The sequence below is a fragment of the Bos grunniens genome, chromosome 8 (genome assembly GCF_055505025.1).
Source record: "Bos grunniens cultivar Pamir isolate PY7600 chromosome 8, Bosgru_T2T1.0, whole genome shotgun sequence".
In the NCBI taxonomy this organism is placed as follows: Eukaryota; Metazoa; Chordata; class Mammalia; order Artiodactyla; family Bovidae; genus Bos; species Bos grunniens.
Genome location: NC_141172.1, coordinates 57,301,196 through 57,327,911, shown reverse-complemented (window position 1 = coordinate 57,327,911; position 26,716 = coordinate 57,301,196). Strand labels below are relative to the sequence as shown.

At 37.7% G+C, this 26,716-nt stretch overlaps 1 long non-coding RNA gene across 2 annotated transcripts in view; it reads left to right on the top strand.

Annotated features, from left to right (window-relative positions):
- Positions 1–21,643, top strand: part of LOC147367095 (uncharacterized) — a 278,020-nt gene extending 256,377 nt beyond the window's left edge. For both annotated transcript variants that reach the window (XR_015169802.1, XR_015169803.1), the window contains 2 exons: positions 18,699–18,830; positions 19,571–21,643. This is a non-coding gene — a long non-coding RNA (uncharacterized LOC147367095). The remainder of the gene's footprint in view (positions 1–18,698; positions 18,831–19,570) is intronic.
- The last annotated feature ends 5,073 nt before the right edge of the window (positions 21,644–26,716 follow it).

Genomic DNA, 26,716 nt, shown 5'->3' with positions numbered 1-26,716 from the left:
CAGGAGGCAGATTCTTTGTCATTAGTGCCACCTGGGAAGCCCAATGTATATATATATATATGTATATATATATATATATATAAATATAAATATCTACCTACCTATATAGCTAGTACTTTTCTTCCATACTAACCAAATCTTCCCTGTAGCATGTATTTCTTCTAATCAAAGTAATATAAGCTGTGAAGCATTGTAACTATACAGCTCTATTCTCATACTCCATTTTCATAGTTAAAAACAAAACTGGTTCAGTGCCCAAAGAAATGCTTTATTCTACTGAGCACACACCTTGATGAAGCTCAACGTGCTTGACTCTGACTGGCAGGAAAGTATATTCACCCAGACACTGGGTCATAAATGTATCTGATATCCCCACAACAGCAACTTCAAAGGTGATATAAAAATGTTAGTAGTTAATATACTAATGCCTCAAATGCCCATCTGGGGTGGCAGAATTCATTTCCTATCATCTGTAGTTAAAAAAAGACTTAAATTGAGGCTTTTAACTGGGGATTATTTAAACTGTGTTTTAAATTTTCAAGAAAGAGCTTAAAGATTATTACTTCCAGTGGGAGAATTTTGATCCAAGAATTGAAGACCCTTTCATTTAATTTTTACAAAATGACTAACAGGAAGCTGGAAGCAGCTAACTCAGCTCAGTTTGGCAAATGTGTCTCAGATGGTGTGATATAATAAAGAATATGTCTAGTCTTTGTCCCTGGTTCCTAGCACAGAGCTTTAAGCACTTGGAATTTTCCTGGTACTAACATCCATTTTTATTCATTAGAAGCCCCTTTCCACCATACTTGAGTTTACGCTAACAAAGTGATCATGGTGGGCCCCTAGATCATTTCCAGTGAGGGGCTGACCATGATAGAAATTAGAGAATTGGAACTTTTAGTACTGCCTATCCCCACCCAGCCAAACTCCACAGACAAAACAGGGACTGAAGACTGAATTCCAACATGTGACCAGAGATTTAATCACTCATATCCACCTAGTGAAACCTCAATAAAAACTCTGAAAAATGAGACTCAGGGAGCTTCCAAACTTACGAACATATTGATCAATGTACTGGGAGGGTGGCACACCTTTGAGTCCACAGAGGTGGAAACTCTGTACCTCACTTCCCCAGACCTTTTTGCCTCTTCCATTTGACAGTTCTTAAGTTATAACTGTTATAATAAAAAGGTAATTGTATGTGGAGTGCTTTCAGTCAGTTTTGTAAGTCATTCTGGTGAATTGTGAAACCTAAGTGGTGTGATCAGATCAGATCAGTCGCCCAGTCGTGTCCGACTCTTTGCGACCCCATGAATCTCAGCACGCCAGGCCTCCCTGTCCATCACCAACTCCCGGAGTTCACTCAGACTCACGTCCATCGAGTCAGTGATGCCATCCAGCCATCTCATCCTCTGTTGTCCCCTTCTCCTCCTGCCCCCAATCCCTCCCAGCATCAGAGTCTTTTCCAATGAGTCAACTCTTCGCATGAGGTGGCCAAAGTACTGGACTTTCAGCTTTAGCATCATTCCTTCCAAAGAAATCCCAGGGCTGATCTCCTTCAGAATGGACTGGTTGGATCTCCTTGCAGTCCAAGGGACTCTCAAGAGTCTTCTCCAACACCACAGTTCAAAAGCATCAATTCTTTGGAGCTCAGCCTTCTTCACAGTCCAACTCTCACCTCCATACATGACCACTGGAAAAACCATAGCCTTGACTAGATGAACCTTTGTTGGCAAAGTCATGTCTCTGCTTTTGAATATGCTATCTAGGTTGGTCATAACTTTCCTTCCAAGGAGTAAGCGTCTTTTAATTTCATGGCTGCAGTCACCATCTGTAGTGATTTTGGAACCCAGAAAAATAAAGTCTGATACTGTTTCCACAGTTTCCCCATCTATTTCCCATGAAGTGGTGGGACTGGATGCCATGATCTTCGTTTTCTGAATGTTGAGCTTTAAGCCAACTTTTTCACTCACCACTTTCACTTTCATCAAGAGGCTTTTGAGTTCCTCTTCACTTTCTGCCATGAGGGTGGTGTCATCTGCATATATGAGGTTATTGATCTTTCTCCTGGCAATCTTGATTCCAGTTTGTGTTTCTTCCAGTCCAGCGTTTCTCATGATGTACTCTGCATATAAGTTAAATAAACAGGGTGACAATATACAGCCTTGACGAACTCCTTTGTGATAGCCCTCAAATTTGTAGTCGGCTGAGAAGAAATGCAAATAGCCTGGGGACACCAGAGACCTGTGGCTGGCCTCTGAAGTAGGGGCAGTCTTATAGGACTGAGCCCTTAACCTGTGGAGTTGTCTGTGCTAATTTTAGTCAGTTAGTGTCAGAATGAAATTGAGTTACATCTACTACACTTCAATAAAAAGAGAATATAATAGAATTAAAAGACATTCAGTTAGTATCACAAAATAGTTGCTAGAATGCATGGTTACTTGGGCTAGGCCCAATGTCATACAAGGTGCTGAGGATGGAAAAATGTGTAAGGCAGTTCTTGATCTCAAAGTGCTTACAACCTGGTTGTGTAACTGTTTAATAAGATCAAAATACGATCTTAGCCTGAGAAGGTGAACCTAATTAAGAAGGGAATGAGAGGAGTGGAACATAAGGAGGACGCAAAAGGCCCTTGTTTTTAGTGTTTACGAGTAAACACACTGTAAACTAGGAAAGCTGGGGCTCTCTTCCTGTGTCTATCATGTGATTTTATGTGTGTTAATTCTCGTTGTCTGTTACTGAGTTTGTGTTCTTGAGGTGCTGTATGAGGGATTTGTAGTGAGTGAAACTATTTGACTCTGGGAAAAAAGGAGATACTTTTCCCAAAGAGAATGGATGCAGAAGTTTTCACTGGGGTAAATTATTTACTGGGGCTCAGTGAGTGTCTATAAATCATTTGCAAAGAACAGTGTCCTTCCTAATGAGAAATGGAAACTTTGGGCTGGTTTATAACCTGGAGGAAATTGAGAAGCAAGAGGTATGGCCATGAACTCTAACTCTTGTCTTAAGAAAGGAAACATCATTAAATCATTTTCTAGTACAGAGCGGGTAGGGCTGGAGTGAGAAGGATGGGGAGCCAGGAAAAGGGAAGATGTTGGCCAGAGAATAAGATGAGCACAGTGACCAAGCTGCAAGAAAAGGGTGCCAAGGGGATTGTACCACTATTTCTCTAGTTATTTTAAACAGAAAAGAATTTAATACTAGGACTTGGGTTTTCACAAAACTGTGGTTAGGCTAGAATAGTGGGCTCCAGATTGGGCCTCCCAGTACTGATTTTAAGCATAATTTTGTAGAAGTAACACGTCCAAGTAGTAGCTGCTTGTGCAGCATAGATGGAAATTAGAGCAGATACTGAACAAATGAACCAATTGACCATAGTTTCTATGGGATGGTGAAAGGGCACCAGGACGTTAGGACTTCTTAATCTTGCCATCAGACACTTGTACTTGAGAAACTTTGTTAATTTTTATGTTCTCCGCAGTTTTGGACAGCTATTGTGAGAGTGTACAGGGAAGGAGATTTCAGTCCATATCTAAGGTAGAGTTTACAAAAGGAAGTAGGATTTTTTTTAGGGCCATACAATCTGGTTGGTTGCAGCAGAAACATTCTCACATGGAATTGGAAAGAGGGTAAAAGAACTGAGCACCAGGTTTATAATGATTTCTTTTTACCCAGGAGCTCTAATCCTTCTAATCCTGAAGTTGTTATCTTCAGCTTTAGATGAATTTATACTATTTTAATAGAGGTCACTTCCTCATACTTCCATGTATGGATATGCTCAGTGTCACAAGTCAAACTTCCAACAGGTGAATCCTCCTTTGAGTTCTAGACATGCTTAACACAATAATTAAATAATGGGTATATTTAAGCATGAGCATGTTGTTCATTTATCAATCAGTTTTGTGGTCTTTAATTTTCACTCTCATCTAACAGACATTTATGAAGTGCCTATTGTGTGCAAAGCTCAAGGAAGAATAGAGACAAAAGATTGGTTTCTGACCTCAAATTGCTTACAGTTTAGTGAGAGAGGTGACAATAAATATGCCAAAACATTGGAGTGTTACTAATTGGTAATTATTGGTTAACATTTATGAATAACTTACAATGATTCAGGTACTGTGCTAAGGTTTTTACTTATATTGTTGCATTTAATCTTTATAGTAATCTTTGAGTATGGTGCAATTAATATCCATCTTATAGATGAAGAAACTGAGGTACAGGACGGTCAATAAAAACTTTAAGTGGGCTCAGCTATTAAGTAGCTAAAGGATAGTTTAAATCCTGCTGTGTAACTGCAGAATTGAGCTCTTGACCACCTGCTGGGCTACAGTTACTGGTGATAACTGCTGCTGCTAAGTCACTTCAGTCGTGTCCGACTCTGTGCGACCCCATAGATGGCAGCCCACCAGGCTCCCCCGTCCCTGAGATTCTCCAGGAAAGAACACTGGAGTGGGTTGCCATTTCCTTCTCCAATACTGGTGATAACACTAGCCCCTAATTTTCATTCAGTCTGGGTAAGATGATTTGGAGAATTGACCCACAATAAAGAGATACAACAGTTAGAACTGGACATAGAACAACAGATTGGTTCCAAATAGGAAAAGGAGTATGTCAAGGCTGTATATTGTCACCCTGTTTATTTAACTTCTATGCAGAGTACATCATGAGAAACGCTGGGCTGGAAGAAGCACAAGCTGAAATCAAGATTGCCGGGAGAAATATCAATAACCTCAGATATGCAGATGACACCAACCTTATAGCAGAAAGTGAAGAGGAGCTAAAAAGCCTCTTGATGAAAGTGAAAGAGGAGAGTGAAAAAATTGGCTTAAAGCTCAACATTCAGAAAACTAAGATCATGGTATCTGGTCCCATCACTTGATGGGAAATAGATGGGGGAACAATGGAAACAGTGTCAGACTTTATTTTTTTGAGCTCCAAAATCACTGTAGATGGTGATTGCAGCCATGAAATTAAAAGATGCTTAAGCCTTGAAAGGAAAGTTATGACCAACCTAGATAGCATATTCAAAAGCAGAGACATTACTTTGCCAACAAAGGTCCGTCTAGTCAAGGCTATGGTTTTTCCTGTGGTCATGTATGGACGTGAGAGTTGGACAGTGAAGAAAGCTGAACGCCAAAGAATTGATGCTTTTGAACTGTGGTGTTGGAGAAGACTCTTGAGAGTCCCTTGGACTGCATGGAGATCCAACCAGTCCATCCTAAAGGAGATAAGTCCTGGGTGTCATTGGAAGGACTGATGCTGAAGCTGAAACTCTAATACTTTGGCCACCTCATGCGAAGAGTTGACTCATTGGAAAAGACCCTGATGCCGGCAGGAATTGGGGGCAGGAGAAGAAGGGATGATATGACTGGATGGCATCACCGAATTGATGGATGTGAGTTTGGGTGAACTCCGGGAGTTGATGATGGACAGGGAGGCCTGGCGTGCTGTGATTCATGGGGTCACAAAGAGTTGGACATGACTCAGCCACTGAACTGAACTGAACTAAGGAGATACAAATTGACATTTCAGGTTGAGTTGAATGGAACTGGCCAGCTAAACAACTGAGGGACCATTGTGGGGGTAGAAGGCAGGCCCAAAAAGTGTGAGAGTAAGGCTTATTTTAGAATTTGCAAGTAATTTTACATGATACACAGAGTGGAGCTGTGTACAGGACTGGTGAGAGGAAGGCTCTGTGAGCCTTGGCAAAGAGTTTTTAAACTAAAATCAGAAGACATGGAAAGCTTTTAAGCAAGTGAGAACTAAGATCCTTCAGAAAAGGTTCTCTTGTAATATCTTATATTCAGGGCATGGATCTGGGAGCAAGAACTCCAAAACAAAAGTAAAATCATTACCTGCTATTTCTTGGAAAGGATTTAATATCATACAGATTGAATGTTAACACAAAACATCTTGATTTTTAAATCTCATCAAAGAACTCAATCTCCGTTTGATTGCTTTTTTAAAAAACAATTTATAAGTAAGTGTTAGTCGCTCAGTCGTGCCCGACTCTTTGCAACCCCATGGGCTGCAGCCCACCAGGCTCTTCTGTCCATGAGATTCTCCAGGCAAGGATACTGGAGTGGGTTGCCATTTCCTTCGCCAGGGGATCTTCCCAACCCAGGGATTGAACCCGGGTCTCCTGCACTGCAGGCAGATTCCTTACTGACTGAGCTACAAGGGAAGCCCTAAAAACAATTTATAGGTACTCTTTATTTTTATATTAATTTTTTATTGATTTATAGCGTTGTGTTGTTGACTGTTTTCTAGGACAAATTAAAAACTGTTTAGGGAAAGCTGATCCAGACCCAGGGAAAGTTGAGAAGGATAATATGACAAGCATGCCTTTTCAGTCTCCAATCTCTGTGTGAGTGTGCTCAGTCGCTCAGTTGTGTCTGGCTCATTGTGACTCCATGGTTTGTAGCCTGCCAGGCTCCTCTGTCCATGGAATTTTCCAGGCAAGAATACTGGAGTGGGTTTCCATTTCCGACTCCAGGGGATCTTTCTGACCCAGGGATTGAACCTGCATTTCTTGCATCTCCTGCGCTAGCAGACGGATTCTTTACCATTGTGCCACCTGTTTGTTTCCTCCAATCTCTACCCACCCCTTAGTGAGATGAGCTGGCTGTTAATTTCACTCTTATGTGTAGAAACTGATGTGCATTGATGAGATCTGGGCTGGGCTACACTCCACTCTTCTCAAAGTTTTCTGTGTCCAAATCTACTAGTGGACTAAGTCCTCCCCTCTGAGATCTATAGATTAAGAGATACCCTCCTGCAGGACATACTGATCCCACATGCCTGCTAAGGCAACGTCAGAAGTTAACAGCCCATTCTAGTTCTTTCTGTTCCACTTCTGCAGATGAACCAAGTAGAGCACGAGACTTGGAATTCAAAAAATGGAGGAGGAGCTTCTACTGAAAAGTGATACTGTGCAGGGATTAAGCATGTCACCTCTGGATTCAGCAGTACATGTATTCAAATATTAGCCTCAGCATGTAGCAGCTATGTTAACATGTGTAAAATATTTAACGTCCCTTTAAGACTTGATCTTTGGCAGAAACCAACACAATACTGTAAAGCAATTATCCTTCAATGAAAAAAAAAAGACTTTATTTTCTTTGACCATATGGGGTAAAAATAGCATGTCTTTGACAATAATGTGGGAGGGTAAAAGAGATAATCCAGGTAAATATCATCACAATCCCTATCACAAAATATCTACTCAATAAAACAATTGTTTATTATTGTTGTTGCTGTGGACAAAAGGACTTGGTACAACTGGCCAAATTTCACTTCTCTCACATTCTAACCCAGAAGTATTTTAAGCAGATGAGATAATCTCAGGATTCTGGCATTTTCTTCCCTAAAACAAATGTGGTTAGCAGTGAAACTACTTTGGGAGATGTTGCCCCAAGCCATTTCTTGACTAGCTTTATCCAGTCCCACTGCTCATTCAAAGAAAAGTGGGATACAAAATGATCTATAGATTCAGTGCAATCCCTGCAAAATTATGATGGCTCTTTTTCACAGAAATAGGAAAAACAATTCTAAAATCTGTATGGAACCACAAAAAATCCTGAATATCCAAAGCAATCTTGAAGAAGAACAAAGCTAGAGACAGCACATATCCTCATTTCAAACTATATTACAAGGCTATAATTATCAAACCTATGTGGTACTAGCATAAAAAAGGCATATCAATCAATTAAACAGAATAGAAAATCCGGAAATAAACCCAAGAATACATGGTCAACTAATTTGTGATAAGAAAGCCAAGAACACGCAATAGGGGAAAGGATAATCTCTTAAATGGTGCTGGTAAAACTGGATATGCACATACCAAAGAATGAAATTAGACTTCTACATTATACCAGACACAAAAATAAACTCAAAATGGATTAAAGACTTAAGTGTAAGACCTGAAACTATAAAATTCCTAAAACAAAACATAGGGACATTGGTCTTGGCAGTGATTTTTTTGGATATGACACCCAAAGCATAGGTGACAAAAGCCAAAATAGACAAGTGGGACTGCATCAAACTAAAAAGCTTCTGCATAACGAAGGAAACATACAATGAAAGGAAAAGGTGACCTATGGAATGGGGGAAAACATTTGCCAAACACATATTCTGTAAGGGGTTAATAGCCAGAATATACAAGGAACTCATATAACTCAATAGCATAAAAACAAAATAATGGGTAAAGGACATAAATAAACATTTTTCTAAAGAAAACATACAATAGTCAACAAGTAAATGAAAAGGTGCTTAATTTCACTAATCAGAGAAATGCAAATCAAAACTACAATGACATATCACCTACTTGTGTTTGTATATCTCTGATCAAAAAGATAAGAGATAAAAAATGCTGGTGAAGATATGGAGAAAAAGGAACTCTTACACAATATGGTGGGAATGTAAACTGGCATAGCCACTAGGAAAACAGTATGGCATTTTCCCAAGGTATTAAAAATAGAACTACCTATTATTTAGCAATGTACTTCTGGGAATATCTGAAAAAAAAAAAAAAAAAAAAAACCCAAATCATTATTTCAACTAACACCAGGAAAAAAAAAAAAAAAAGAAGAAGTCTTTTTCATCATAGGGAACTGAAATGAAAAGTGGGAAGTCAAACGATAGCTGGAGTAACAGGCAAGTTTGGCCTTGGATTACAAAATGAAGTGGTACAAAGGCTAACACTTTTGCCAAGAGAACACACGGGTCATAGCAAACACCCCAACAACACAAGAGATGACTTTACACATGACCATCTGGTGATCATGGATCTGGTGACTACCAGATGGTCAATATCAAAATCAGATTGATTATATTCTTTGTAGCTGAAGATGGAGAAGCTTTGTGTAGTCAGTAAAAACAAGACTGGGAGCTGACTGTGGTTCAGAGCATGAATTCCTTATTGCAAAATTCAGACTTAAACAGAAGAACATAGGGAAAACCACTAGGCCATTCAGGTTTGACTGAAATCAAAATCCCTTATGATTATACAGTGGAAGTCACACATAGATTCAAGGGATTAGATCTGATAGAGTGCCTGAAGAACTATGGATGGAGGTTCATAACATTGTACAGGAGGCAGTGATCAAAAGCATCCCCAAGGAAAAGAAATGCAAAAAGGCAAAATGGTTGTCTGAGGAGGGCTTACAAACAGCTGAGAAAAGAAATGAAAGGCAAAGGAGAAAAGGAAAGTAATACCCATCTGAATGCAGAGTTCCAGAGAATAGCAAGGAGAGATAAGAAAGCCTTTTTAAGTGAACAATGCAATAAATAGAGGAAAACAATAGAATGAGAAAGACTAGAGATCTAAAGATCTTAATGATCCAGATAACCATGATGGTGTGATCACTCACCTAGAGGCAGACATCCTGGAGTGTGAAGTTAAGTGGGTCTTAGGAAGTATCATTGCAAATAAAGCTAGTGGATATGATGGAATTCCAACTGAGCTATTTCAAATCCTAGAAGATAATGCTGTTAAAGTGCTGCACTCCATATGCTAGCAAATCTGGAAAACTCAGCAGTGGCCACAGGACTGGAAAAGGTCAGTTTTCATTCCAATCCCAAAGTAGGGCAATTCCAAAGAATATTCAAACTACTGTACAGTTGCACTCATTTCACATGCTAGCAAGGTGATGCTCAAAATTCTCCAAGCTAGACTTCAACAGTATGTGAACTGAGAACTTCCAAATGTTCAAGTTGGATTTAGAAAAGATAAAGAAAGCAAGGATTAAATTGCCAACATACCTGGATCACAGAAAAAGCAAGAGAATTCTAGAAAAACATCTATTTCTGCTTCATTGACTCCACTAAAGCCTTTGACTGTGTGGATCACAACAAACTGGAAAATTCTTAAAGAGATGGGAATACCAGACCACCTTACCTGTCTTCTGTGAAACCTGTATGCAGACAAGGAGCAACAGTTAGAACTGGACATGGAACTATGGATTGATTCCAAATTGGGAAAGGAGTACGTCAAGGCTGTATATTGTCATCCTGCTTATTTAATTTATATGCAGAGTACATCATGCTAATGCTGGGCTGGATGAAGCATAAGCTAGAATCAAGATTGCTGGGAGAAATATCAATAACTTCAGATATGGAGATGATACCACCCTTATGAGGGTGTAGTGTAGAGGTAACTAAAGATAATAAGATAGTGTAGAGGAACTAAAGATCCTCTTGATGAAGGGGAGTGAAAAAGCTGGCTTAAAACTCAACATTCAAAAAAAGAAGGTCATGGCATCCAGTCCCATCACTTCATGGCAAATAGATGGAAAAACAATGGAAACAGTGAGATTTTATTTTCTTGGGCTCCAAAATCACTGTGGATGGTGACTGCAGCCATGATATAAAAAGATGCTTGCTTGTTGGAGAAAAGCAATGACAAACCTAGACAGTGTATTAAAAAGCAGAGACATTACTTTGCCGACAAAGATCTGTATAGTCAAAGTTATGGTTTTTCATGTACGGATGTGAGAGCTTGACTATAAAACAGCCTGCGTGCCAAAGAATTGATGCCTTTGAACTGTGGTGGTAGAAAAGACTCTTGAGATTTCCTTGGACAGCAAGAAGATCAAACCAGTCAATTCTAAAGGAAATCAACCCTAAATGTTCATTGGAAGCACCGATGCTGAAGCTCCAATACTTTGGGCACCTGATATGAAGAGCTGACTCATCCGAAAAGACCCTAATGCCAGAAAAGATGAAGACAGGAGAAGAAGGGAATGACAGAGGATGAGATGGTTGGATGGCATCACTGACTCAATAGACATGAGTTTGAGCAAAGTCTGGAAGATGATGAACAGGGAAGCCTGGTGTGCTGCAGTCCATGACGTCACAAAGAGTCGGCATGACTGAGCAGCTAAACAACAACAACAACAACATTATCTCAAAGAGGTATCTGCACGTTTATGGTTCATTATAGCATTATTCACAGTAGCCAATGTATAGAAATAACATAATTTGCAACCAATGGATGAATGGATACAGAAAATGTGATAGATAAGTCATTCAATTTCAAAAAGAAAGAAATGCTGCCATTTGTGACACCTACAGACTAAATCTGAAGGGCTTAATGCTAAAGAAATTAAGCCAGACAGATAAAAGCAAATACTGCATTGCTTGTATATGAAATTAAAAAAAAAAGATCATTTCAGAGAAACAGTAGAACGAAGGGTTCTAGGGCTGATGAGGTGGGGGAAATGAGGAGAGATTGTTAAAAGGGTATAAACTTTCATTTATAGAATGAATAAGCTCTAAGGATCTAATATATTACAAAGTGACTCTAGTTGATAAGTCTTACTACATAACTGAAATTTGCTGAGACAGTAACTCATAACTGCTCTCATCACACCAAAAGAAAGGTAAATATGTGAGGTGATGGATGTATTAACTTAATTATAATCATTTCACAATATATATGTCTATAAAACCATCCCATTGCACACCTTAAACATATAAATTTTTGTCAACTATATGTCAATAAACCTGGAAAAAAAGTAACAGCATTAAATAAAATGAATTATTACAATGCTTGCAAAAAAAGACAAAACAAAACAACCAACCAAACAAAAATACAAAGACAAATGGGTTAGTGGGGTCTCAGCATATCCTCTGAAAGGAACTTGCTGGTTGCAGCAGTTCCTCCCATCCCCTAATAGAAGGTGTAGTCTTTACTTAATATTAAATAATGTCTTCCTCTTCTCTCTACTTTTGCCCCCACATCTTACCCCTCAAATCAAAACACAATCAGCTGCATATTGGTACACTGAAAAGGATGCTTCCTTTTTATTGGTTTATTTTCTCCTAAGGTCTCTGTAAAGACTTTGGCACCTCATCAATGAACCATCTGTTTTAACTTGACTAAATCATAGCAGATTGACTATTAAAAGATTAATCAGTCAAGATTAAATAATATTAGATTTTTAAAATAAATGTCAAATTAAAATGTGCTTATCAGAGTAAAATTATTCTAGCCTCTGTTAATACCATACACACTAAGTCTAAAACACTAAATATCTAAACCTGAACTTATTGGGAGCAATTTTTACTTCTTTTCTCAAGCTGCTGCTGCTAAGTTGCTTCAGTCATGTCCAACTCTGTGTGGCCCCATAGACTGCAGCCCACCAGGCTCCCCTGTCCCTAGGAAGAACACTGGAGTGGGTTGCCATTTCCTTCTCCAATGCATGGAAGTGAAAAGTGAAAGTGAAGTCGCTTAGTCGTGTCCGACTCCTAGTGATCCCATGGACTGCAGCCCACCAGGCTCCTCCATCCATGGGATTTGACAGGCAAGAGTACTGGAGTGGGTTGCCATTGCCTTCTCCATGTCTCAAGATGAGATGGTCATAAATAATATTTCCAGAACTCCATTTCACCACTGTCACAAACACAGATGCTAATATCTGCCTTTTCCTTATCTCCAGTATAAGATGGTCAAAAACAAAACTTTGGGAAATCTAAACTCACCCACATAGAACACAAGGAGGAAAAGTCAAGACAATAATCAACACATCAACAGGCAGTAAGATAAGGTCAAAAGTAAAACTGAGCAGAGAAAGCCAAGGTAAGAAGAGCCTTTGGCAAACTCATTAAATAATTTCAGTTTGCTTCTTGTTGTTTTCTGTACTAAGTATTTTTCAACAAATATGAAGACCAATGTTAGATGTGCTGGGAATTTCGAAGATAAATGTTTACTTCTTCAAAGAGTTTATAAACCACGTTCTGGCTTTGGCACCCTATTAAACTGACCAATCCTCTGCCTCACTTCCTCTAGCTCAAGATGACAACAAGCTAATCCGATAACATACTAACCTAGTATGTGACCTTCCTTTCTCTCTTTATTTGCAGTGTAAAAGGAACCTGAACAAATTGTGCTAAATTCTTAATTCCAAGGAATGCCTCTAACGGGTTGTCAAGTTTATGGACAGATATTTTTGAGCAAGTACTGACTTCATTTGCTTATATGCAGGGCAGATTAAGTTGCAGAGTAGGATGACTGTGACTGGAGAAAATGGTGAGGTTTAGTTCTGTTTGATCAGTCTGCAAAAGCACAATTTCAGATACTGTACAGATCTACAGATGTTAAGTTCTTCTGGGTATTTTATGACTTCCTGGGAACTCAAATGCTGAATTGTGCTAACTTAGAAAGGCAGAAGTAACTTTTAAGCAGCAGTGTTGAATCACAAGTCAGAATTAGAATGCCAATGGTAAAGATCAGTCAGACGTTTCTATTTTATGGGAGCTTTATTACTTCAATCAACAATCGTTCTTTTTATTTTCAAGAAACAGAAAGAAGCAAACAACAATAAGAAGCAATGGAAAGGGAGTGGATTGCAGATTGCAAAGTAGGTAGAAAACACTTGAATATGCAAAACATGAGAGTGGGAAGGGATACATCATAGATTTTGTGATGCTAATCTAGGTCAGGAATTTACAGTATGTGATCAGTCTGAGATGAAATACTCTCTCTAAAATCCTGCCTTTTGATAGATTGCATTCTGAGATCTCTTAAGGGAAGCCATAGACATCTGCATCACTATCTCCATAGCAACCTGTGTGGGGACTTCAAAAGGTATATGTGAGGGAAGTGGGGATAAATCATTTCCTGAGATATTGAAAATAAAATATAGAAAAGGAAAGATTTAGTAGATGACCAAGTCTATAAAGGGACTGGTAAGACTGGGATGTCATAGTGAAATTTTGCATGATGTTACCCAGTTTGGGGTTATTTTGTCCGAGTGGACCTAGGTATTTACATTTTTAAAAAAGCTCCCCCAGTGAAATGGGTGCAGACTTTTGGAGACACATTCTCAGAAGCAGATCTAAGATCTGTGATGATCTTCTTTGTGGTCAACACTGCTTGCTTTCACAATACTAAGCAGGGTAGTAGTGCAGAAGTGTTTTTAAGCCTTTCACACTTTTCTCTTTGTCACAGGTAAAGATTAGCTCTGCCTTTCCCAAGTACCTGCTCCTAGGTCGAAATTTGAGATAAGTTCCCTGCAGCTTAGAAATTAAGCCAAATTGGAATTTGACAATTACCTAGAATGTGGCTGTAACAAAATGGATGTGAACATAGATGATGACTTGAAAATAACAAAATTTTTAGAGTTTAATTTAGTCACAGCAAGAAAGACATCAATGTCACTTTTCAATTCGACTCTCACTTTTGGTTTAGCTCAAAGTTTCCATGAGTGCTCACATCTTCTTTCTTACCCATTTTAATGACCTGTATACTTTCAGTTCTGAGACCATAGCTGAATGATTCCAACAAAATAAGAAATGAAAGTACAAGGAACAATTGAATCGTCCATATAATCTTTTGTATCCTCTAAAGCAATAGACCCTAAATTTGAATCCTTCGCTTTTAAATCTCCTGAATGGAAGATCATAATTTTGGAAGGCTAGAAGCTAGAAGTAAAGATTTTGACAGTTTTCATACTATACTTCAGAGTAAGCTGAGTTAAAAAAAAATGTAATTATGTGCAACTCTTAAATTCAGTTTTCTAACAGCACTCAAAATATTGTTTTTATTTCCATGAGAAATTCCTTTGTCTTGAAGTGAAAAGAGTGGTTTAATGAAATTCAGCTATTAATGAAATAATGGAAATAAAAATTATTAATAAGACCCCTGGCCCAGTGCATTTGCAAAGGTGTCAATTAGAAAGGGGGCAAAGGTGATGTTTCTGACAAGGTCATTGGCTTTCAAAGACTGGGGAACAGACATTGAAGCTCAGTAATTTTATCCATGCAGAATAAAAATGAGCAAGACTGTATGGTATCTTTGAAGTAAATCTTATAATACGAGAAACAACAATTAAGCTATTAAAGCGGCAAAGACTGAAAAAAGAAGATGTAAATAGAGCCTGTTCATTTTGCCTCCTGCTGTTAGAGGTCCTGTATCCATAGTTCTGGAGGATAATTCAGTGCTGCTAAGATATACTTAAAAATTAACTCCAACCTCTAAACAAATTAGGTGAAGAAGGGTAAAAGTTTTCTTGGATTTGTTTCAAATTCTTGACCTTGGAAATCATTGCCTCACACTGGGAATTCCTTCTAAGAGCAAATGTTTGGATTTCTTTCTAACATACTGCCTTCTATTACCAGGATCTTAATGTTTTCGGGTCTTCCCATGTTTCTAAAATTTAACCCAATGACAGAGATTCCTGAAGACAGAGATGCAAGAGTAATTTAGGGAATACAGACAGGTGGATGTTGTTTCTCAGGTCAGGCTTCAGTACTTGGTGGGGATTCAAATTCTAGTTAGTTGACAAGGAAAGAGAAGATTCAGAAGCACACAAAAAAATCATTCTTCAAATGTCTAAGTGGCTAACAGAAAATGAGTGTTGGATTCATTCTGGATTACCTTAATGGGTCATACCAACCCATTAAAGTTATATACAGAGATTTATTTATTTTTTGCCTCAGTTTAAGAGAAAAATTTCTAAAAGTTAGAACATTTTAGAATCAAGGTCTCTTTGGGAGAGAATGTTTAACCATGCAAGATGACTATTGGAAAGTTTTAGCAAAAAGTTATGATACATTGGATGAGAAATTGGAAAAATGACCGTTTCTGGTCTCTTTAACCCTGGGTTTATAAGATTACATGATACTATGATTCTAAAAGGCAACAAACAGCATGACCATAGAGACATTTCTTTATACTTATGTGTGATTAAAATGTTATCATCTTTTCCACGCTTCTGTGGCTTTTACTAGTTTTTAAAAATAAGAACCCTAGTCATTATTTTAATTTTGAACTTGCACTATTCTGTAGTAAACCATTTCATGGATAATCATTGAGACATCCTCAAAAGTTCTATAGCATTGTTATTATTAGTATTAGCATTGGGTTATCATGTAGGATCATTAGACATTCACCTGGAAATGTCATCATGTTGCTGGCCTGGAACATGAACGTATTATGGGTTCCTATGTGAAAAGTCATATAGTAAAAAAAAGAAGAGAGCTGAAGTGCCTATATTTAATAAATAATAGAAACATTTAATTTAAAAACTAAATAAATACAAATCTGCATTTATAAAAAGTCATATATTAGCCTCTTTATCTTCATGAGATAAAGATATCTTCATTATGTTCTTATAATATTCATTTAATGGGAAAATAGTTATAACTATAGCCAGTTGTGACCTTGTTTACAAAAATCAGCTTCTTTAGGGAGTGTAAAAATAAATGAAAATTAAATTAGAAACATGACTCACTTGAGTTAAAAATGATAACCTCCAATCTTCAACAGTCAGTCAACAGATATTAATATATACTACGTATAACATGTTGCAGTATATATCATGAGGATTATAAAGATGCGTATGACATGAATGTGGTATTAAGAACCTTGTAATTTAGTGTAGAAAGTATGAAATTTAGTATCATAAAGCAAAGGATACATAGTGGGAAGTGAGTGACTGATTACTGAGGCTGAGTTACTATAAAATGGATAAGGGTTTTTGTCTTTTGTCATCAAATAAATACAAAATATGGTAAAAAATAATACAGAAAGACTTCCAAACAAAGGAAGTCACTTTGAAGTACCTTGAGATCTACTCCCCAGAGTCAACTGCTTTTAATCACTTCTCCTTCTTTTTCTCTTTTGATGTTAAGAGTATCTCCTAAACATATACACACACACTTAGACACACACATTCACACACGATTGGTTTATTAATTACAGAGTTTTGTCTATTAAATCTTGCTATGTGGATGATGATCTAGCTCACTTACAACACCACATCTCAGCCATCGGGTAAAGACCACTTTCAGACTTCTGATATACTGAAAAGTGAGTGAGATATTTTATTCATTGATTTCTATCATTCTATATGTATGGGCTTGTGGTCTACTTCCCCAAATATCCTTACTGGTAAAGCATTACTTATGAACATGAAGTATAACCTCTTCATTCTTGCATTTATTTATTAATTCAGTCAATAAATCTTTATTCAGTCCCTACTGTATGCCAGGAACTAGGTTGGGTATCAGGAATAAAGTCCAGAGCAACATTTTCCCTCATGGAGCTTATTTTTATTCTGAGCTGACAGCCTCTTTGCTTTTATCTGTAGTCTAGACAGTGAGACAAGTAATGAACAGATAATTATAATTGTGCTGTGTGCTATGAAGTGCAGGGTAATTTGCAAGTGTAATAAAGGGGTACCTCCAAGTTACCCTGAAGGTCAGGGAATTTATAGATGATTAAACTTTTATCACTTTCCCCCAGCATCTTACTGCTTTCACTGGTTTTAAAGAAATAAGAATTCCAAACTGGTCAACCACTTGTAAAAAAGAATGAAACTAAAACCTTTCTAACACTGTACACAAAAATAAACTCAAAATGGATTAAAGATCTAAACGTAAGACCAGAAACTATAAAACTACTACAGGAAAACATAGGTAAAACACTCTCTGACATAAATCACAGCAGGATCCTATATGACCCACCTCCCAGAGTCATGGAAATAAAAGCAAAAATAAACAAATGGGACCTAATTAAACTTAAAAGCTTTTGTACAATAAAGGAAACTATAAGCAAGGTGAAAAGAGAGCCTTCAGAATGCGAGAAAATGATAGCAAATGAAGCAACTAACAAAGAATTAATATCAAAAATAAACAAGCAGCTCCTGCAGCACAATTCCAGAAAAATAAATGACCCAATCAAAAAATGGGCCAAAGAACTAAACAGACATTTCTGCAAAGAAGACATACAGATGGCTAACAAACACATGAAAAGATGCTCAACATCACTCATTATCAGAGAAATGCAAATCAAAACCACAATGAGGTACCATCTTACACTGATCAGAATGACTGCGATCCAAAAGTCTACAAACAACAAATGCTGGAGAGGATGTGGAGAAAAGAGAACCCTCTTACACTGTTGGTGGGAATGCAAACTAGTACAGCCACTATGGAGAACAGAGGGGAGATTCCTTAAAAAACTGGAAATAGAACTGCCATATGACCCAGCAATCCCACTGCTGGGCATACACACCAAGGAAAACAGAATTGAAAGAGACATATGTACCCCAGTGTTCATCGCAGCACTGTTTATAATAGCCAGGACATGGAAACAACCTAGATGTCCATCAGCAGACGAATGGATAAGAAAGCTGTGGTACATATACACAATGGAACATTACTCAGCCATTAAAAAGAATGCATTTGAAGCAGTTCTAATGAGGTGGATGAAACTGGAGCCGATTACACAGAGCAAAGTAAGTCAGAAAGAAAAACACCAATACAGTATACTAACGCATATATATAGAATTTAGAAAGATGGTAACGATGACCCTATATGTGAGACATCAAAGGAGACACAGCTATATAGAACAGTCTTTTGGACTCTGTGGGAGAAGGCGAGGGTGGGATGATTTGAGAGAATAGCACTGAAACATGTATATTATCATATGTGAAACAGATTGCCAGCCTAGGTTCAATGCATGAGACAGGGTGCTCAGGGCTGATACAATGGGATGACCCAGAGGGTTGGGATGGGAAGGGGCGGGGGGCTTCAGGATGGGGAACACATGTACACCCATGGCTGATTCATGTCATTGTATGGTAAAAACCACTACAATATTGTAAAGTAATTAGCCTCCAATTAAAATAAATAAATTACTTTTAAAAAAGGAAATAAGAATCCAATAATTATTTTAATTTTGACTTTATAGTATACTATCCCTGGCCTCCATGAGATAATGGCACTTCATTTGACATGTGAAGGATGAAGAGGAGGTGAATGACAAAGAGTAGGAAAGAGGATTCCAGACAAAAGGAACCATTATGAAGTGAGAATGAACATGGTATGTGGATAAACAGAAAGTGACTTCTCAATTTGATAGAACTTTAAAATCAGAGATGCATTTACTTCCTTCTTTAAGTGCTCTTTACAATTCTTTAAATCTTTAATTTCTTTAAAATAGAATTTGCCAGTAAAGAATACAATGATATCCTTCTATTCAGATAGGAAAGGAGCTGAAGTTGCTCAGTCGTGTCTGACTCTTTGCAACTCCATGGACTGTAGCCCACCAGGCTTCTCCATCCATGGAATTTTCCAGGCATGAGTACTGGACTGGGTTGCCACTGCCTACTCCAGGGGATCTTCCCGACCCAGGGATTGAACCCAGGTCTCCCGCATTGCAGACAGACACTTTACCATCTGAGCTACCAGGGAATCTCCCAGGAAAGGAGGTAATAGATATTAAATGATACTTGTCAGACATCCCTCTCAGATCTTTTAAAAACTTGAGGTACATGTCCTAGCTCCCCTTTTATGGACAGCCAAACCCTTGCACCCATTTACAAATGGGTTTGTTATATTATTGTAGATGAATCCAAATATCTAATAAAAATTATCTAACTCAGAGACTGAAACAAAGCTGGTCTAAGAACGTGTACTGAAGTAGAAACAAGGTGCCATTCAGAATTCAGTCAAAGATTTTCATATCCTTCTGCATGTCACATGCAGGATCCAAGAACTGGGGAGAGTTGAGTGAGCATGAAAAGAACACTTTTAAAGACTCTGTTCCTGCCTCTCTTTCAGCCTCCCCCCCGCACCCGCCCCAGCACTGAAGAAGCACAGGTGACAAAGGAGACTTGTGGATTGAGTGTGAGTACCAATCCAGCACTTTCAAGTGCTATTTCCCCCTTTAAGCGTCAGTGAATTTAAGAGCTAAGAAAAGGAGAGGGTACAGGTGTGCAACCTCCCACTTGTTCTCTCTCCAAAAACCCTTTACAGTTCCATCTTCTCCCTCCTTCCTTCGGATTTAATATTTAATGTATGATGAGGTAGAAAGAAGAAAAAAGCTCTTCATAACAAAAAAATAAATTATAATAGTTCTACCTGCCTACTTCCATTTTCTTGGGAGAATTCTGGCATTTGTTATTAGATCAAAGGCCTACATGGAAAAAGTGTTCACTAAAGAGCTGAGAGGGAAAAAAAAATAATAAAGAGCGGAGAGGAATGTAAGAGGTGATGTTTATAGGCAAAATGAGATCATGTGGTTATAAGACCCATGGATATCATATAAAATATGGACTTATGGTATATGTTCATGGTTAAAATGTTTAACTCTCCTATATTGTTTTGCTAAATTCATGTGTCAACCTACAATGATTTAATCTTCAGTATTCTTGCCTGGAGAATCTCATGGACAGAGCAGCCTTGCTGGCTACATACAAGTAAAGTAAATAGAACTTGCAAGTGAAGAATACTACGCCAACCTTCTACTCATATAGGAAAGGAGGTAATAGATATTAAATAATACTTGTCAGACATCCCTCTCATATCTTTTAAAAACTGTGAGGTATATGTCCTAGCTCCCCTTGTATGGACATTCAGACCCTGGCACTCACTTACAAATGGGTTTATTGTAGATGAACCCCAATATCTAATGGGCTACAGTCCATGGGGTTACAAAGAGTTGGACATGACTGAGCACCTAATACTGATAGGTAATCATATTTATTCAAGCAAATTTCTTAAATTTTTATCTAGTACTAATGAAATAGAATGAAAGGCAGTTTACTCATAATGTCTGGGAAATGTTTGATCTCCCAGTTAATGATATTTCTAGAGTTCAGTTATTTAGTTCTAAGTCTAAACAAGTGCTAGTCTAGTAATATTGGGTTGGCCAAGAAGTTCACTCAAGTTCTGTGACATGAAAAAACCTAATGAACTTTTTCATGTTCAAAACCTAAATGAATGACCTAATATAATGTATGGCACATATATTTTGAAAAATGTTTGCAGTCATATTAAAAATGTAATAATAGATCAAATTAACTTTTAGGATGTATATTATTTTATTCCATACAATTTAGCTGTTATTATTTCAACATGTAATCAGTATGAAAAATTGAGATGCTTTAGTTTTTTCATACTAATCTTCAAAATCTCATTTGTATTTTACACTTCAAACACTGAAAACAAATTGAATGCTAAGTTTTTATTGAAATACTTTATCTGTAAATTCATAGAATTCGGAGTTGAAAAAGTAGATTCATATATAGAGTAGAAACATCAGTGGTTACAAGGGGTTGAAGGGAAGGAAGAGAAAGCACACAGGAGGTTTAGGGCAGTGAAACTATTCCATATGATAATATAATGGGGTGTGTGTGTGTATGCCAAGTTGCTTCAGTAATGTCCAACTTTGCAACCCTATGGACTGTAGCCTGCCAGGCTCTTCTGTCCATGGGATTCTCCAGGCAAGAACATTGGGCTGATTTGCCATGCCCTCCTCCAGGGGATCTTCCTAACCCAGGGATTGAACCTGCAACTCTTATGTCTCCTGCATGGGCAGGTTGGTTCTTTACCACTAGCACCACCTGGGAAGTCCTAATATGATGGAGACATGCCATTATGCACTGGCCAAAACCCACAGCATGTATATCAGAAGAGTGAGCCGTAAAGTATGAACGTTGAGTGAGAATTAGTTGTCAATGTAGGTTCATTTTGAATGGTAACAAATGTCCCACTCTGGTTCCAGATACTGATAGTGGGGGAAGTTGTATATGTGGAGAGAGAAGATGGGGTCTATGATAACTCTGTACTTTCTGCTCAGTTCTACTATGACCAACTAAAGCTGCTTTAAAAAATAAAGTCTATCAAAAATTATGAACTGACCAGTGAATTTTCTCATCAAACTTTCATTTGTATCTCTTCTGAGAAACATCAGATCAGATCAGTCGCTCAGTCGTGTCCGACTCTTTGCGACCCCATGAATCACAGCATGCCAGGCCTCCCTGTCCATCACCAACTCCCGGAGTTCACTCAGACTCACTTCCATCGAGTCAGTGATGCCATCCAGCCATCTCATCCTCTGTCGTCCCCTTCTCCTCCTGCCCCCAATCTCTCCCAGCATCAGAGTCTTTTCCAATGAGTCAACTCTTCGCATGAGGTGGCCAAAGTACTGGAGTTTCAGCTTTAGCATCATTCCTTCCAAAGAAATCCCAGGGCTGATCTCCTTCAGAATGGACTGGTTGGATCTCCTTGCAGTCCAAGGGACTCTCAAGGGTCTTCTCCAACACCACAGTTCAAAAGCATCAATTCCTCAGAGCTCAGCCTTCTTCACAGTCCAACTCTCACATCCATACATGACCACAGGAAAAACCATAGCCTTGACTAGATGAACCTTTGTTGGCAAAGTAATGTCTCTGCTTTGGAACATGCTATCTAGGTTGGTCATAACTTTCCTTCCAAGGAGTAAGTGTCTTTTAATTTCATGGCTGCAGTCACCGTCTGCAGTGATTTTGGAGTCCAGAAAAATAAAGTCTGACACTGTTTCCACTGTTTCCCCATCTATTTCCCATGAAATTATGGGACCAGATGCCATGATCTTCATTTTCTGAATGTATGTTTACATAATGCAGTATATAGTTTAGCACTTGCAGAATATCTTGTAATTAAAGAAATTCTTCTTTTCCCTTTTAGTTATGTCAATTACTATGTAATAGAACTTTGTTTAAGGCCAGACCCTGGTTTCATATGCTTGTGTTCATATATTGGGCTTATTACATTGAATTTACCTTCCAATCTACTATTAGTATAATAGAACATGTATCTTTAAAACCATCAACACATCAAAGTAATAGACCTTGTAGGCCCCAGTAACTGAATCTAAGAGAGTAGTGGGGACAGTTTTTTTTTTTCTTCCTTTATACTTGATTTTGTGATTATAAAGGCATGTACTTTAAAGTGGATCAATAAACAAAATAGACTCTTAAAGCTTATGGTACTGAAATTCCTAGGTAAAATCCTATTTCTGTAACATAAAACGGTGTTGCTCCTTCATCTGAGCTCATCACTTCTCACAGTCTATGGCGAGTGGTAGAAGAAACAGATTCCCAGAGCATTCCTTTAAGAATTAACATTTGTGAATCATCACAATTTTACTTGGGGAGGTAGGCAGGAAAATGTATATTTAAACAAAGTGTTTTCAAAATAAGTGATTATGCACCTGCTTCAGGGATTAGCAATACCTGACTACAGACAAATTAGATGTCTGGATCAATAGCATATACCATGAAGCCAAGTGTTAAGTGAAGGCTACCTTCTGGATCTTTCTGTTATATTACAGTGATTTCAAATAACATGGTCCATTCTATCATGGTTTTTCAGGCATAGGTTGGCCAGAGCAATAAGTATCAAGCCATTCAGTTCACTTCAGAGAGCACTGATTGGAAACATGAGACATTGATTTGTGTGCCAAACAGAAGTAAAAGTGAGTAAGACAGAGTCCCTGACTTCAAAGAGCATTGCTTGTCTGAAAGTTGAGTTCTCTAAGGAAGACAGGAAATTGCCAGTATACTTTTACATTAATAGCTTCAAATTCTAGGCTCTAGGGGAAACCTTTTTTTCTACTTTTCTTCCTTATAATGAGAAATGGGGATTAAAATGCTACCTGATGTTCTAGAACACTGTCTACCATTCCTCATATCCTAAAAATTCTGGGCAGAATTGAATTGGAAAAGTCCTTTCAGCACCCATTATCTCTTGAGTTTAAATCCAAAATCTTTGCCAATCCCTTCTAGGGCACTAACTGGAAGATCTCTTATCTATCTTTCCAGCTTCATCTCTCTCTGGGTATTAATACATTTGTCTTCAGCCACACTCGTCTCTTGGTCTTCCTCAAACATACCAAAGGGCTCACGACCTTTGGCTTTGCTGCTTCCCTCTGCCTGGAAGTTTTCTTCATATAATTGACTTCTTCATCAGTCAGTTTTGTTCTGATATGACATTTCTTCAAGGAGCCTTTCTCTGACCATTTTTTTTTTTTTCTAAAATAACCTTCCTCAAGCCCTGTTTCTCTCTAACCTTTTAAATATTCTTTACAGGATTTATTTCTTCCTTTTAAATCTTCTCCACAGGATTTATTACTACTTAATTCCTTTGTTTCCTGTCCCCTCTACTGGAGTCCAAGGTTCCTGATGAAAAGGGCTCTGTCTTATCCAGGCCACAAGGAATTAGTCGTCGTCTCATGTAGGGTGCTAGGTAAGTGGTTGCTACATTAATGAATGCTTTGTTCATCCCTTCACTGGTTGAGGGGTTCTGGATAAGTCAGTTTACATCTTTTAATCATAGTTTCCTCTTTCATGAGATTTTTACCTAGATTTAATAAGATAATGCCTATGAGAAAATAATGAAAGTTGTTAAATATCACACAGATATTAAGTAAGTATTGTTATTTTTCCTTCTGAGGTTAACTGGGCCTCCAAACAGCTATCAAAATTCCTTAGATTCAGAGTAGAAAACACCAGCGTCTGCTTTGCACAGCAAAAATGAGTCTCTGCACTTCAGCCAGCAAATGGAGGTATTGTGGGAGGCATGCCGTGAGGATTTCCCACCTCTATACAACCACAGTGTTGAGTCCAAAGAAAAAACAAACTAGAATGTTGTAAGACTCATCCCCAAGGATGCCACGGTCTTTTGTGACTGTGTCTGTTGGGAAGGCAAAATCTCTAATGGCATTCCCATATACCAGTCTCAATTACTTCTTGTCTACAAAAGTATTTTGTATTTAGCTACTGTTTTTGTCAACTTAGTCATTATTCAGCTTCTGAAGGGTGCATGTAAGAAAACTGAAAATGAAAGGCAGTCAGCTCCTACTTTCTTAGATAATGACAATAATCATGTGGTAAATTGGTATATTCTTCAAGGAAATATGTAGGGAGATTCATTTTAAGCAACCTACCTGTATTAAATAGGATCTACTTAAAATAATCATACAGCTCAGATGGTCATGACATAGGCATACTAAGAGTTACATAGAAATACTTCAAAATAAGGGTAGCCGAATTCTGCTTTTAAATCTCAGCAATGTTCATATAATACATAGGAAAGAAAATAAGGGAGTAAATTATTAGCTGACAGTGCATATTAAATGCAAAGTCACTAAAATCTTTTCATTTACTTAAACTGATGGTATTACAAGCCACGTGCTAATAAACAGAGGAGAAGCAGCTTGCTGTGTATAGTCACTCCTTAGTAAGGTTAACAAACTACATTAACCATTCACTCATCTGTAACTCATAATTAATCACTCCTCGAAAATTACATTGTATAATAAATGAGGACAGACATGATTCATTAAAACTTCTAATTAATTCTATTTAATACTATTTCATAGTTCATTGATAAGTGCTGAGAGAAAGATTACACTGTAGGATATTTGATGCATTACTGCTGAAGAAGTAAATAGGGGGAACATTATCTAAAATGAAACATGAATACTTGCAAATGAAAATGTCAGATGTTTATCACCACAGAGCCTAGTTCTGTACTCAAGGGTTTCTTGGCATCACCAGTGGAAAACTCCATTTTCAGAGCTGAATCAATTGGTTGTAAAAGCTTTTCTGAGTTCAACCTTGATACTCAGCATCTCAGACTGGAAAAGAGGGCTGAGACCATTTGTTTTTCTAATAACTGTCCATGTGCCTGTTTGAGGGCTAATGGCAGGACTCTTGTTAGGCAAGTATTTCCACATTTGGAAAAAGATAATTTACATAAGATAAGTGCTTAACAGGCAATTACGGTTTAGGGTCGTTTAACTGCAGTGTGTATTTGTGTTTATGCACGTGTGTGTCTGTGTGTGTTAAACTAGGTATTAATACAGCAAGGACATTAGAGTCAAGAAAATCCCTGTGCATTAACTATAATGTACTATTTTCAGAGAAGGCTGTGAAGTATATAGTTTATAGCCTAGGCTGAGGAGAAGATAATCACTGCTAATAAGTGAATAATGTATTGGGTTGGCCAAAAGTTTGCTTGAGCTTTTCCATAAGATGGTACAGAAAAACCTGAACAAACTTTTTGGCCAACCCAATATATTATAAAATAAATTGTGGAATAATGCATTATTAATTTTTCTTTTGCTTTACCAGTTATATAATATGCCTTAAAAATGGGTTATAGTGGCTTCATGGTGTCAGTAGAGAGAACTCTTAATGACAGACAATATTCACAAAGCAGACACCTAGTAAAAGCTGTATCCTGAAGTCGTAAATAACTTCTACAACTCAATAATAAGAAGACAGTCAACTCAATAATTTGAACAGACATATAAAAGGAGATGTACAAATGGTGAATAAATATATAAAAATATATTCAACATTATCAATCATTGAGGAAATGATAAAACCATACTAGAACAATATATACTCATTAAACTTGTGAATATTTAAAAGGCTGATAACACTGAGTGCTGGCAAAGATGTGTAGCAGCTGAAATGCTCATATATCACTGATGGAGTATAAAATGGAAAATCACCTTGGAAAAAATTTTGACGGTGTATGAAAAACAAACATACATCTACCATACAACCCAGCTATTCCTCTCCTAGGTATTTACAGAAGAGTAATAAAATTTTGTTTACACAAATACTTGTATGTAAGTGTGCAGGGAAGCTTCATTAACAATGGCCTCAAATTATAAACAAACCAAATACCCATCAACAATCAAAAGGATAAACTAAATGCAGTATATTCATACAATGGAATACCACTCAACAGGAAAAAACAAAAAACAAAACTGTCAACATGGGTGGAAAAAGTTGGAAACAAAATCCTCAGAGTATATGAAAATCTAGAAAATGTAAATTAATCTAGTGTGACAAATAGTAGACAAAATATTGCCTAGAGCTGCGAGCTAAGGGAAAAGTGAATTATACATGAGCCTGAGGAATTTGGGGA